This window comes from Mixophyes fleayi, chromosome 1 (genome assembly GCF_038048845.1).
Source record: "Mixophyes fleayi isolate aMixFle1 chromosome 1, aMixFle1.hap1, whole genome shotgun sequence".
Taxonomy (NCBI): domain Eukaryota; kingdom Metazoa; phylum Chordata; class Amphibia; order Anura; family Limnodynastidae; genus Mixophyes; species Mixophyes fleayi.
In genome coordinates this window covers 161,096,260-161,111,376 of record NC_134402.1, presented here as the reverse complement: position 1 = coordinate 161,111,376, position 15,117 = coordinate 161,096,260, and the positions used below count along the sequence as shown (strand labels likewise).

The 15,117-nt window shown below is 35.7% G+C and overlaps 3 non-coding genes across 3 annotated transcripts; all 3 read right to left on the bottom strand.

The window, feature by feature from the left end:
- Window positions 1-656: 656 nt before the first annotated feature.
- On the bottom strand, window positions 657-729 carry TRNAK-UUU (transfer RNA lysine (anticodon UUU)). Its single transcript has one exon. It is a non-coding gene; the product is annotated as a tRNA-Lys (tRNA).
- Window positions 730-10,796: 10,067 nt separating this feature from the next.
- TRNAK-UUU (transfer RNA lysine (anticodon UUU)) lies at window positions 10,797-10,869 on the bottom strand. The gene has a single exon. It is a non-coding gene; the product is annotated as a tRNA-Lys (tRNA).
- Window positions 10,870-14,831: 3,962 nt separating this feature from the next.
- TRNAK-UUU (transfer RNA lysine (anticodon UUU)) lies at window positions 14,832-14,904 on the bottom strand. The gene has a single exon. It is a non-coding gene; the product is annotated as a tRNA-Lys (tRNA).
- Window positions 14,905-15,117: the final 213 nt, after the last annotated feature.

The window sequence follows — 15,117 nt, the reverse complement described above, 5'->3', positions numbered from 1 at the left end:
TAATATACTTAGAATTTAATCTACAAGTAATATTTGCCTCGTAGCATTTTATTTAGATGCTGCACCACTTTAAGTCCCACATAGCATCTCAAGTTTCTAGGAAATTATGTATTTGGATTGGACTGACCTTACTTGCACTTACAGATGTTCACTAATGTCCAGCTTTTATCAGTACATGACAGTGTAATGTAATCATACTGTGAAATTGTGTAATGGTAAGAGAAGTTGACCAACTAAGTCAATAATCCACTTGCGATAAAAAAAAAAGTTTATTTCACCTTGGTTGATCATAGAGATCTTATTACACTATAAGTATTCATACCCTTCAAGACTCAATTTCATCTGTACACTTAATTTACAGATGTACACTAATGTCATGCTTGAGTAATGGCATTATAATCCAGTCATACTGTGAATTTGTAAAATGTGAAGAGAAGTTCATCAGCTAAATCAATAAATTATCTTGCGTTATGCGTGGAGTTTCTTGTATTTTTGTTCAAATAATATGGCTATTTACTGCAGAATCACTTGTTTCCTCATCAACAATTTGAGAAATGATGATAATGACCTTTTTCACTTTTATCGCGGAAATCCTTCACAGCATATGTTTTGCATGGCACAGAGAATATAGATTGCCATCGTTTAAAAGGCATACACGCCTGAACAGGGACTTGAACCCTGGACCCTCAGATTAAAAGTCTGATGCTCTACCGACTGAGCTATCCAGGCTCTCTTTTTATCTTGTACTCATCTGGAAAATGGGCAGTTCTGTAACCAATGCCAATTTAATCGTGGCCAATGTTCTGTAAAGTGTGAGCCGAAAGGCTTGGTTGGAAGGTCTCAGGATGCAAAAACCTTTGATTGTCCCTTGGTTGAACATTTAGATCCCACTAAACTGTAAGTATTAATGCCCTTCAAGATTCATTTTCAACTATACTGCTTGGGGGATTAATTTTTTTGCTGTCTAATTTAATTACTATGTTGCTAACAAATTGGCATGAAGTTGGGTTAGATAGAAAATGAGGTGAAATGTCTAACCTTAATATACTTAGAATTTAATCTACAAGTAATATTTGCCTCGTAGCATTTTGTTTAGATACTGCACCACTTTAAGTCCCACATAGCTTCTCAAGTTTCTAGGAAATTGTGTATTTGGATTGGACTGACCTGACTTGCACTTACAGATGTTCACTAATGTCCAGCTTTTATCAGTACATGACAGTGTAATGTAATCATACTGTGAATTTGTGAAATAGTAAGAGAAGTTGACCAACTAAATCAATAAATCCTCTTGCGATAAAAAAAAAGTTTATTTCACCTTGGTTGATCATAGAGATCTTAGTACACTATAAGTATTCATACCCTTCAATACTCAATTTCATCTGTACACCTAATTTACAGATGTACACTAATGTCATGCTTGTGTAGTGGCATTATAATCCAGTCATACTGTGAATTTGTAAAATGTGAAGAGAAGTTCATCAGCTAAATCAATAAATTATCTTGCGTTATGGAGTTTCTTGTATTTTTGTTCAAATAATATGGCTATTTACTGCAGAATCACTTGTTTCCTCATCAACAATTTGAGAAATGATGATAATGACCTTTTTCACTTTTATCGCGGAAATCCTTCACAGCATATGTTTTGCATATGAAAACATAGATTGCCATCGTTTAAAAGGCATACATGCCTGAACAAGGACTTGAACCCTGGACCCTCAGATTAAAAGTCTGATGCTCTACCGACTGAGCTATCCAGGCTCTCTTTTTATCTTGTACTCATCTGGAAAATGGGCAGTTCTGTAACCAATGCCAATTTAATCGTGGCCAATGTTCTGTAAAGTGTGAGCCGAAAGGCTTGGTTGGAAGGTCTCAGGATGCAAAAACCTTTGATTGTCCCTTGGTTGAACATTTAGATCCCACTAAACTGTAAGTATTAATGCCCTTCAAGATTCATTTTCAACTATACTGCTTGGGGGATTAATTTTTTTGCTGTCTAATTTAATTACTATGTTGCTAACAAATTGGCATGAAGTTGGGTTAGATAGAAAATGAGGTGAAATGTCTAACCTTAATATACTTAGAATTTAATCTACAAGTAATATTTGCCTCGTAGCATTTTGTTTAGATACTGCACCACTTTAAGTCCCACATAGCTTCTCAAGTTTCTAGGAAATTGTGTATTTGGATTGGACTGACCTGACTTGCACTTACAGATGTTCACTAATGTCCAGCTTTTATCAGTACATGACAGTGTAATGTAATCATACTGTGAATTTGTGAAATAGTAAGAGAAGTTGACCAACTAAATCAATAAATCCTCTTGCGATAAAAAAAAAGTTTATTTCACCTTGGTTGATCATAGAGATCTTAGTACACTATAAGTATTCATACCCTTCAATACTCAATTTCATCTGTACACCTAATTTACAGATGTACACTAATGTCATGCTTGTGTAGTGGCATTATAATCCAGTCATACTGTGAATTTGTAAAATGTGAAGAGAAGTTCATCAGCTAAATCAATAAATTATCTTGCGTTATGGAGTTTCTTGTATTTTTGTTCAAATAATATGGCTATTTACTGCAGAATCACTTGTTTCCTCATCAACAATTTGAGAAATGATGATAATGACCTTTTTCACTTTTATCGCGGAAATCCTTCACAGCATATGTTTTGCATATGAGAACATAGATTGCCATCGTTTAAAAGGCATACATGCCTGAACAAGGACTTGAACCCTGGACCCTCAGATTAAAAGTCTGATGCTCTACCGACTGAGCTATCCAGGCTCTCTTTTTATCTTGTACTCATCTGGAAAATGGGCAGTTCTGTAACCAATGCCAATTTAATCGTGGCCAATGTTCTGTAAAGTGTGAGCCGAAAGGCTTGGTTGGAAGGTCTCAGGATGCAAAAAGCTTTGATTGTCCCTTGGTTGAACATTTAAATGCCCTTCAAGATTCATTTTCAACTATACTGCTTGGGGGATTAATTTGTTTGCTGTCTAATTTAATTACTATGTTGCTAACAAATTGGGATGAAGTTGGGTTAGATAGGAAATGAGGTGAAATGTCTAACCTTAATATACTTAGAATTTAATCTACAAGTAATATTTGCCTCGTAGCATTTTATTTAGATGCTGCACCACTTTAAGTCCCACATAGCATCTCAAGTTTCTAGGAAATTATGTATTTGGATTGGACTGACCTGACTTGCACTTACAGATGTTCACTAATGTCCAGCTTTTATCAGTACATGACAGTGTAATGTAATCATACTGTGAAATTGTGTAATGGTAAGAGAAGTTGACCAACTAAGTCAATAAATCCACTTGCGATAAAAAAAAAAGTTTATTTCACCTTGGTTGATCATAGAGATCTTAGTACACTATAAGTATTCATACCCTTCAAGACTCAATTTCATCTGTACACTTAATTTACAGATGTACACTAATGTCATGCTTGTGTAATGGCATTATAATCCAGTCATACTGTGAATTTGTAAAATGTGAAGAGAAGATCATCAGCTAAATCAATAAATTATCTTGTGTTATGCGTGGAGTTTCTTGTATTTTTGTCCAAATAGTATGGCTATTTACTGCAGAATCACTTGTTTCCTTATCAACAATGTGAGAAATGATGATAATGACCTTTTTCACTTTTATCGCGGAAATCCTTAACAGCATACGTTTTGCATGGCACAGAGAATATAGATTGCCATAGTTTAAAAGGCATGCACTGCCTGAACAGGGACTTAAACCCTGGACACTCAGATTAAAAGTCTGATGCTCTACCGACTGAGCTATCCAGGCTCTCTTTTTATCTTGTACTCATCTGGAAAATGGGCAGTTCTGCAACCAATGCCAATTTAATCGTGGCCAATGTTCTGTAAAGTGTGAGCCGAAAGGCTTGGTTGGAAGGTCTCAGGATGCAAAAACCTTTTTATTGTCCCTTGGTTGAACATTTAGATCCCACCAAACTGTAAGTCTTAATGCCCTTCAAGATTCATTTTCAACTATACTGCTTGGGGGATTAATTTTTTTGCTGTCTAATTTAATTACTATGTTGCTAACAAATTGGGATGAAGTTGGGTTAGATAGGAAATGAGGTGAAATGTCTAACCTTAATATACTTAGAATTTAATCTACAAGTAATATTTGCCTCGTAGCATTTTGTTTAGATACTGCACCACTTTAAGTCCCACATAGCTTCTCAAGTTTCTAGGAAATTATGTATTTGGATTGGACTGACCTGGCTTGAAATAGTAAGAGAAGTTGACCAACTAAATCAATAAATCCACTTGCGATAAAAAAAAAGTTTATTTCACCTTGGTTGATCATAGAGATCTTAGTACACTATAAGTATTCATACCCTTCAAGACTCAACTTCATCTGTACACCTAATTTACAGATGTACACTAATGTCATGCTTGTGTAATGGCATTATAATCCAGTCATACTGTGAATTTGTAAAATGTGAAGAGAAGTTCATCAGCTAAATGAATAAATTATCTTGCGTTATGCGTGGAGTTTCTTGTATTTTTGTTCAAATAATATGGCTATTTACTGCAGAATCACTTGTTTCCTCATCAACAATTTGAGAAATGATGATAATGACCTTTTTCACTTTTATCGCGGAAATCCTTCACAGCATACGTTTTGCATGGCACAGAGAACATAGATTGCCATTGTTTAAAAGGCCATCTGAACAGCAACTTGAACCCTGGACCCTCAGATTAAAAGTCTGATGCTCTACCGACTGAGCTATCCAGGCTCTCTTTTTATCTTGTACTCATCTGGAAAATGGGCAGTTCTGCAACCAATGCCAATTTAATCGTGGCCAATGTTCTGTAAAGTGTGAGCCGAAAGGCTTGGTTGGAAGGTCTCAGGATGCAAAAACCTTTTTATTGTCCCTTGGTTGAACATTTAGATCCCACCAAACTGTAAGTCTTAATGCCCTTCAAGATTCATTTTCAACTATACTGCTTGGGGGATTAATTTTTTTGCTGTCTAATTTAATTACTATGTTGCTAACAAATTGGGATGAAGTTGGGTTAGATAGGAAATGAGGTGAAATGTCTAACCTTAATATACTTAGAATTTAATCTACAAGTAATATTTGCCTCGTAGCATTTTGTTTAGATACTGCACCACTTTAAGTCCCACATAGCTTCTCAAGTTTCTAGGAAATTATGTATTTGGATTGGACTGACCTGGCTTGAAATAGTAAGAGAAGTTGACCAACTAAATCAATAAATCCACTTGCGATAAAAAAAAAGTTTATTTCACCTTGGTTGATCATAGAGATCTTAGTACACTATAAGTATTCATACCCTTCAAGACTCAACTTCATCTGTACACCTAATTTACAGATGTACACTAATGTCATGCTTGTGTAATGGCATTATAATCCAGTCATACTGTGAATTTGTAAAATGTGAAGAGAAGTTCATCAGCTAAATGAATAAATTATCTTGCGTTATGCGTGGAGTTTCTTGTATTTTTGTTCAAATAATATGGCTATTTACTGCAGAATCACTTGTTTCCTCATCAACAATTTGAGAAATGATGATAATGACCTTTTTCACTTTTATCGCGGAAATCCTTCACAGCATACGTTTTGCATGGCACAGAGAACATAGATTGCCATTGTTTAAAAGGCCATCTGAACAGCAACTTGAACCCTGGACCCTCAGATTAAAAGTCTGATGCTCTACCGACTGAGCTATCCAGGCTCTCTTTTTATCTTGTACTCATCTGGAAAATGGGCAGTTCTGCAACCAATGCCAATTTAATCGTGGCCAATGTTCTGTAAAGTGTGAGCCGAAAGGCTTGGTTGGAAGGTCTCAGGATGCAAAAACCTTTTTATTGTCCCTTGGTTGAACATTTAGATCCCACCAAACTGTAAGTCTTAATGCCCTTCAAGATTCATTTTCAACTATACTGCTTGGGGGATTAATTTTTTTGCTGTCTAATTTAATTACTATGTTGCTAACAAATTGGGATGAAGTTGGGTTAGATAGGAAATGAGGTGAAATGTCTAACCTTAATATACTTAGAATTTAATCTACAAGTAATATTTGCCTCGTAGCATTTTGTTTAGATACTGCACCACTTTAAGTCCCACATAGCTTCTCAAGTTTCTAGGAAATTATGTATTTGGATTGGACTGACCTGGCTTGAAATAGTAAGAGAAGTTGACCAACTAAATCAATAAATCCACTTGCGATAAAAAAAAAGTTTATTTCACCTTGGTTGATCATAGAGATCTTAGTACACTATAAGTATTCATACCCTTCAAGACTCAACTTCATCTGTACACCTAATTTACAGATGTACACTAATGTCATGCTTGTGTAATGACATTATAATCCAGTCATACTGTGAATTTGTAAAATGTGAAGAGAAGTTCATCAGCTAAATGAATAAATTATCTTGCGTTATGCGTTGAGTTTCTTGTATTTTTGTTCAAATAATATGGCTATTTACTGCAGAATCACTTGTTTCCTCATCAACAATTTGAGAAATGATGATAATGACCTTTTTCACTTTTATCGCGGAAATCCTTCACAGCATACGTTTTGCATGGCACAGAGAACATAGATTGCCATTGTTTAAAAGGCCATCTGAACAGCAACTTGAACCCTGGACCCTCAGATTAAAAGTCTGATGCTCTACCGACTGAGCTATCCAGGCTCTCTCCTTTCATCTTGTACTTATCTGGAAAATGGGCAGTTCTGTAACCAATGCCAATTTAATCGTGGCCAATGTTCTGTAAAGTGTGAGCCGAAAGGCTTGGTTGGAAGGTCTCAGGATGCAAAAACCTTTGATTGTCCCTTGGTTGAACATTTAGATCCCACCAAACTGTAAGTCTTAATGCCCTTCAAGATTCATTTTCAACTATACTGCTTGGGGGATTAATTTGTTTGCTGTCTAATTTAATTATTATGTTGCTAACAAATTGGGATGAAGTTGGGTTAGATAGGAAATGAGGTGAAATGTCTAACCTTAATATACTTAGAATTTAATCTACAAGTAATTTTTGCCTCGTAGCATTTTGTTTAGATACTGCACCACTTTAAGTCCCACATAGCATCTCAAGTTTCTTGGAAATTATGTATTTGGATTGGACTGACCTGGCTTGCACTTACAGATGTTCACTAATGTCCAGCTTTTATCAGTACATGACAGTGTAATGTAATCATACTGTGAATTTGTGAAATAGTAAGAGAAGTTGACCAACTAAATCAATAAATCCACATGCGATAAAAAAAAAAAAGTTTATTTCACCTTGGTTGATCATAGAGATCTTAGTACACTATAAGTATTCATACCCTTCAAGACTCAATTTCATCTTTACACTTAATTTACAGATGTACACTAATGTCATGCTTGTGTAATGGCATTATAATCCAGTCATACTGTGAATTTGTAAAATATGAAGAGAAGTTCATCAGCTAAATCAATAAATTATCTTGCGTTATGCGTGGAGTTTCTTGTATTTTTGTTCAAATAATATGGCTATTTACTGCAGAATCACTTGTTTCCTCATCAACAATTTGAGAAATGATGATAATGACCTTTTTCACTTTTATCGCGGAAATCCTTCACAGCATACGTTTTGCATGGCACAGAGAACATAGATTGCCATCGTTTAAAAGGCATACATGCCTGAACAGGGACTTGAACCCTGGACCCTCAGATTAAAATTCTGATGCTCTACCGACTGAGCTATCCAGGCTCTCTCCTTTCATCTTGTACTTATCTGGAAAATGGGCAGTTCTGTAACCAATGCCAATTTAATCGTGGCCAATGTTCTGTAAAGTGTGAGCCGAAAGGCTTGGTTGGAAGGTCTCAGGATGCAAAAACCTTTGATTGTCCCTTGGTTGAACATTTAGATCCCACCAAACTGTAAGTCTTAATGCCCTTCAAGATTCATTTTCAACTATACTGCTTGGGGGATTAATTTGTTTGCTGTCTAATTTAATTATTATGTTGCTAACAAATTGGGATGAAGTTGGGTTAGATAGGAAATGAGGTGAAATGTCTAACCTTAATATACTTAGAATTTAATCTACAAGTAATTTTTGCCTCGTAGCATTTTGTTTAGATACTGCACCACTTTAAGTCCCACATAGCATCTCAAGTTTCTTGGAAATTATGTATTTGGATTGGACTGACCTGGCTTGCACTTACAGATGTTCACTAATGTCCAGCTTTTATCAGTACATGACAGTGTAATGTAATCATACTGTGAATTTGTGAAATAGTAAGAGAAGTTGACCAACTAAATCAATAAATCCACATGCGATAAAAAAAAAAAGTTTATTTCACCTTGGTTGATCATAGAGATCTTAGTACACTATAAGTATTCATACCCTTCAAGACTCAATTTCATCTTTACACTTAATTTACAGATGTACACTAATGTCATGCTTGTGTAATGGCATTATAATCCAGTCATACTGTGAATTTGTAAAATATGAAGAGAAGTTCATCAGCTAAATCAATAAATTATCTTGCGTTATGCGTGGAGTTTCTTGTATTTTTGTTCAAATAATATGGCTATTTACTGCAGAATCACTTGTTTCCTCATCAACAATTTGAGAAATGATGATAATGACCTTTTTCACTTTTATCGCGGAAATCCTTCACAGCATACGTTTTGCATGGCACAGAGAACATAGATTGCCATCGTTTAAAAGGCATACATGCCTGAACAGGGACTTGAACCCTGGACCCTCAGATTAAAATTCTGATGCTCTACCGACTGAGCTATCCAGGCTCTCTCCTTTCATCTTGTACTTATCTGGAAAATGGGCAGTTCTGTAACCAATGCCAATTTAATCGTGGCCAATGTTCTGTAAAGTGTGAGCCGAAAGGCTTGGTTGGAAGGTCTCAGGATGCAAAAACCTTTGATTGTCCCTTGGTTGAACATTTAGATCCCACCAAACTGTAAGTCTTAATGCCCTTCAAGATTCATTTTCAACTATACTGCTTGGGGGATTAATTTGTTTGCTGTCTAATTTAATTATTATGTTGCTAACAAATTGGGATGAAGTTGGGTTAGATAGGAAATGAGGTGAAATGTCTAACCTTAATATACTTAGAATTTAATCTACAAGTAATTTTTGCCTCGTAGCATTTTGTTTAGATACTGCACCACTTTAAGTCCCACATAGCATCTCAAGTTTCTTGGAAATTATGTATTTGGATTGGACTGACCTGGCTTGCACTTACAGATGTTCACTAATGTCCAGCTTTTATCAGTACATGACAGTGTAATGTAATCATACTGTGAATTTGTGAAATAGTAAGAGAAGTTGACCAACTAAATCAATAAATCCACATGCGATAAAAAAAAAAAGTTTATTTCACCTTGGTTGATCATAGAGATCTTAGTACACTATAAGTATTCATACCCTTCAAGACTCAATTTCATCTTTACACTTAATTTACAGATGTACACTAATGTCATGCTTGTGTAATGGCATTATAATCCAGTCATACTGTGAATTTGTAAAATATGAAGAGAAGTTCATCAGCTAAATCAATAAATTATCTTGCGTTATGCGTGGAGTTTCTTGTATTTTTGTTCAAATAATATGGCTATTTACTGCAGAATCACTTGTTTCCTCATCAACAATTTGAGAAATGATGATAATGACCTTTTTCACTTTTATCGCGGAAATCCTTCACAGCATACGTTTTGCATGGCACAGAGAACATAGATTGCCATCGTTTAAAAGGCATACACGCCTGAACAGGGACTTGAACCCTGGACCCTCAGATTAAAAGTCTGATGCTCTACCGACTGAGCTATCCAGGGTCTCTTTTTATCTTGTACTCATCTGGAAAATGGGCAGTTATGTAACCAATGCCAATTTAATCGTTGCCAATGTTCTGTAAAGTGTGAGCCGAAAGGCTTGGTTGGAAGGTCTCAGGATGCAAAAAGCTTTGATTGTCCCTTGGTTAAACATTTAGATCCCACCAAACTGTAAGTCTTAATGCCCTTCAAGATTCATTTTCAACTATACTGCTTGGGGGATTAATTTGTTTGCTGTCTAACTTAATTACTATGTTGCTAACAAATTGGGATGAAGTTGGGTTAGATAGGAAATGAGGTGAAATGTCTAACCTTAATATACTTAGAATTTAATCTACAAGTAATATTTGCCTCGTAGCATTTTATTTAGATGCTGCACCACTTTAAGTCCCACATAGCATCTCAAGTTTCTAGGAAATTATGTATTTGGATTGGACTGACCTGACTTGCACTTACAGATGTTCACTAATGTCCAGCTTTTATCAGTACATGACAGTGTAATGTAATCATACTGTGAAATTGTGTAATGGTAAGAGAAGTTGACCAACTAAGTCAATAAATCCACTTGCGATAAAAAAAAAAGTTTATTTCACCTTGGTTGATCATAGAGATCTTAGTACACTATAAGTATTCATACCCTTCAAGACTCAATTTCATCTGTACACTTAATTTACAGATGTACACTAATGTCATGCTTGTGTAATGGCATTATAATCCAGTCATACTGTGAATTTGTAAAATGTGAAGAGAAGATCATCAGCTAAATCAATAAATTATCTTGTGTTATGCGTGGAGTTTCTTGTATTTTTGTCCAAATAGTATGGCTATTTACTGCAGAATCACTTGTTTCCTCATCAACAATTTGAGAAATGATGATAATGACCTTTTTCACTTTTATCGCGGAAATCCTTCACAGCATACGTTTTGCATGGCACAGAGAACATAGATTGCCATCGTTTAAAAGGCATACATGCCTGAACAGGGACTTGAACCCTGGACCCTCAGATTAAAAGTCTGATGCTCTACCGACTGAGCTATCCAGGCTCTCTCCTTTCATCTTGTACTTATCTGGATAATGGGCAGTTCTGTAACCAATGCCAATTTAATCGTGGCCAATGTTCTGTAAAGTGTGAGCCGAAAGGCTTGGTTGGAAGGTCTCAGGATGCAAAAACCTTTTTATTGTCCCTTGGTTGAACATTTAGATCCCACCAAACTGTAAGTATTAATGCCCTTCAAGATTCATTTTCAACTATACTGCTTGGGGGATTAATTTTTTTGCTGTCTAATTTAATTACTATGTTGCTAACAAATTGGGATGAAGTTGGGTTAGATAGGAAATGAGGTGAAATGTCTAACCTTAATATACTTAGAATTTAATCTACAAGTAATATTTGCCTCGTAGCATTTTATTTAGATGCTGCACCACTTTAAGTCTCACATAGCATCTCAAGTTTCTAGGAAATTATGTATTTGGATTGGACTGACCTGGCTTGCACTTACAGATGTTCACTAATGTCCAGCTTTTATCAGTACATGACAGTGTAATGTAATCATACTGTGAAATTGTGTAATGGTAAGAGAAGTTGACCAACTAAGTCAATAAATCCACTTGCGATAAAAAAAAAAGTTTATTTCACCTTGGTTGATCATAGTGATCTTAGTACACTATAAGTATTCATACCCTTCAAGACTCAATTTCATCTGTACACCTAATTTACAGATGTACACTAATGTCATGCTTGTGTAGTGGCATTATAATCCAGTCATACTGTGAATTTCTAAAATGTGAAGAGAAGTTCATCAGCTAAATCAATAAATTATCTTGCATTATGCGTGGAGTTTCTTGTATTTTTGTCCAAATAATATGGCTATTTACTGCAGAATCTCTTGTTTCCTTATCAACAATTTCAGAAATGATGATAATGACCTTTTTCACTTTTATCGCGGAAATCATTCACAGTATACGTTTTGCATGGCACAGAGAATATAGATTGCCATCGTTTAAAAGGCATACACGCCTGAACATGGACTTGAACCCTGGACCATCAGATTAAAAGTCTGATGCTCTACCGACTGAGCTATTCAGGCTCTCTTTTTATCTTGTACTCATCTGGAAAATGGGCAGTTCTGTAACCAATGCCAATTTAATCGTGGCCAATGTTCTGTAAAGTGTGAGCTGAAAGGCTTGGTTGGAAGGTCTCAGGATGCAAAAAGCTTTGATTGTCTCTTGGTTGAACATTTAGATCCCACCAAACTGTAAGTCTTAATGCCCTTCAAGATTCATTTTCAACTATACTGCTTGGGGGATTAATTTGTTTGCTGTCTAATTTAATTACTATGTTGCTAACAAATTGGGATGAAGTTGGGTTAGATAGGAAATGAGGTGAAATGTCTAACCTTAATATACTTAGAATTTAATCTACAAGTAATATTTGCCTCGTAGCATTTTATTTAGATGCTGCACCACTTTAAGTCTCACATAGCATCTCAAGTTTCTAGGAAATTATGTATTTGGATTGGAATGACCTGGCTTGCACTTACAGATGTTCACTAATGTCCAGCTTTTATCAGTACATGACAGTGTAATGTAATCATACTGTGAAATTGTGTAATGGTAAGAGAAGTTGACCAACTAAGTCAATAAATCCACTTGCGATAAAAAAAAAAGTTTATTTCACCTTGGTTGATCATAGTGATCTTTGTACACTATAAGTATTCATACCCTTCAAGACTCAATTTCATCTGTACACCTAATTTACAGATGTACACTAATGTCATGCTTGTGTAGTGGCATTATAATCCAGTCATACTGTGAATTTGTAAAATGTGAAGAGAAGATCATCAGCTAAATCAATAAATTATCTTGCGTTATGCGTGGAGTTTCTTGTATTTTTGTCCAAATAGTATGGCTATTTACTGCAGAATCACTTGTTTCCTTATCAACAATGTGGGATGAACAGGGACTTGAACCCTGGACCCTCAGATTAAAAGTCTGATGCTCTACCGACTGAGCTATCCAGGCTCTCTCCTTTCATCCTGTACTCATCTGGAAAATGGGCAGTTCTGTAACCAATGCCAATTTAATCGTGGCCAATGTTCTGTAAAGTGTGAGCTGAAAGGCTTGGTTGGAAGGTCTCAGGATGCAAAAAGCTTTGATTGTCCCTTGGTTGAACATTTAGATCCCACCAAACTGTAAGTCTTAATGCCCTTCAAGATTCATTTTCAACTATACTGCTTGGGGGATTAATTTGTTTGCTGTCTAATTTAATTACTATGTTGCTAACAAATTGGGATGAAGTTGGGTTAGATAGGAAATGAGGTGAAATGTCTAACCTTAATATACTTAGAATTTAATCTACAAGTAATATTTGCCTCGTAGCATTTTATTTAGATGCTGCACCACTTTAAGTCTCACATAGCATCTCAAGTTTCTAGGACATTATGTATTTGGATTGGACTGACCTGGCTTGCACTTAGAGATGTTCACTAATGTCCAGCTTTTATCAGTACATGACAGTGTAATGTAATCATACTGTGAAATTGTGTAATGGTAAGAGAAGTTGACCAACTAAGTCAATAAATCCACTTGCGATAAAAAAAAAAAGTTTATTTCACCTTGGTTGATCATAGAGATCTTAGTACACTATAAGTATTCATACCCTTCAAGACTCAATTTCATCTGTACACCTAATTTACAGATGTACACTAATGTCATGCTTGTGTAGTGGAATCATAATCCAGTCATACTGTGAATTTGTAAAATGTGAAGAGAAGTTCATCAACTAAATGAATAAATTATCTTGCGTTATGCGTGGAGTTTCTTGTATTTTTGTTCAAATAATATGGCTATTTACTGCAGAATCACTTGTTTCCTCATCAACAATTTGAGAAATGATGATAATGACCTTTTTCACTTTTATCGCGGAAATCCTTCACAGCATACGTTTTGCATGGCACAGAGAACATAGATTGCCATCATTTAAAAGGCCATCTGAACAGGAACTTGAACCCTGGACCCTCAGATTAAAAGTCTGATGCTCTACCGACTGAGCTATCCAGGCTCTCTTTTTATCTTGTACTCATCTGGAAAATGGGCAGTTCTGTAACCAATGCCAATTTAATCGTGGCCAATGTTCTGTAAAGTGTGAGCCGAAAGGCTTGGTTGGAAGGTCTCAGGATGCAAAAAGCTTTGATTGTCCCTTGGTTGAACATTTAAATGCCCTTCAAGATTCATTTTCAACTATACTGCTTGGGGGATTAATTTGTTTGCTGTCTAATTTAATTACTATGTTGCTAACAAATTGGGATGAAGTTGGGTTAGATAGGAAATGAGGTGAAATGTCTAACCTTAATATACTTAGAATTTAATCTACAAGTAATATTTGCCTCGTAGCATTTTATTTAGATGCTGCACCACTTTAAGTCTCACATAGCATCTCAAGTTTCTAGGAAATTATGTATTTGGATTGGACTGACCTGGCTTGCACTTAGAGATGTTCACTAATGTCCAGCTTTTATCAGTACATGACAGTGTAATGTAATCATACTGTGAAATTGTGTAATGGTAAGAGAAGTTGACCAACTAAGTCAATAAATCCACTTGCGATAAAAAAAAAAGTTTATTTCACCTTGGTTGATCATAGAGATCTTAGTACACTATAAGTATTCATACCCTTCAAGACTCAATTTCATCTGTACACCTAATTTACAGATGTACACTAATGTCATGCTTGTGTAGTGGCATCATAATCCAGTCATACTGTGAATTTGTAAAATGTGAAGAGAAGTTCATCAGCTAAATGAATAAATTATCTTGCGTTATGCGTGGAGTTTCTTGTATTTTTGTTCAAATAATATGGCTATTTACTGCAGAATCACTTGTTTCCTCATCAACAATTTGAGAAATGATGATAATGACCTTTTTCACTTTTATCGCGGAAATCCTTCACAGCATACGTTTTGCATGGCACAGAGAATATAGATTGCCATTGTTTAAAAGGCATACACGCCTGAACAGGGACTTGAACCCTGGACCCTCAGATTAAAAGTCTGATGCTCTACCGACTGAGCTATCCAGGCTCTCTTTTTATCTTGTGCTCATCTGGAAAATGGGCAGTTCTGTAACCAATGCCAATTTAATCGTGGCCAATGTTCTGTAAAGTGTGAGCCGAAAGGCTTGGTTGGAAGGTCTCAGGATGCAAAAAGCTTTGATTGTCCCTTGGTTAACATTTAGATCCCACCAAACTGTAAGTCTTATTGCCCTTCAAGATTCATTTTCAACTACACTGCTTG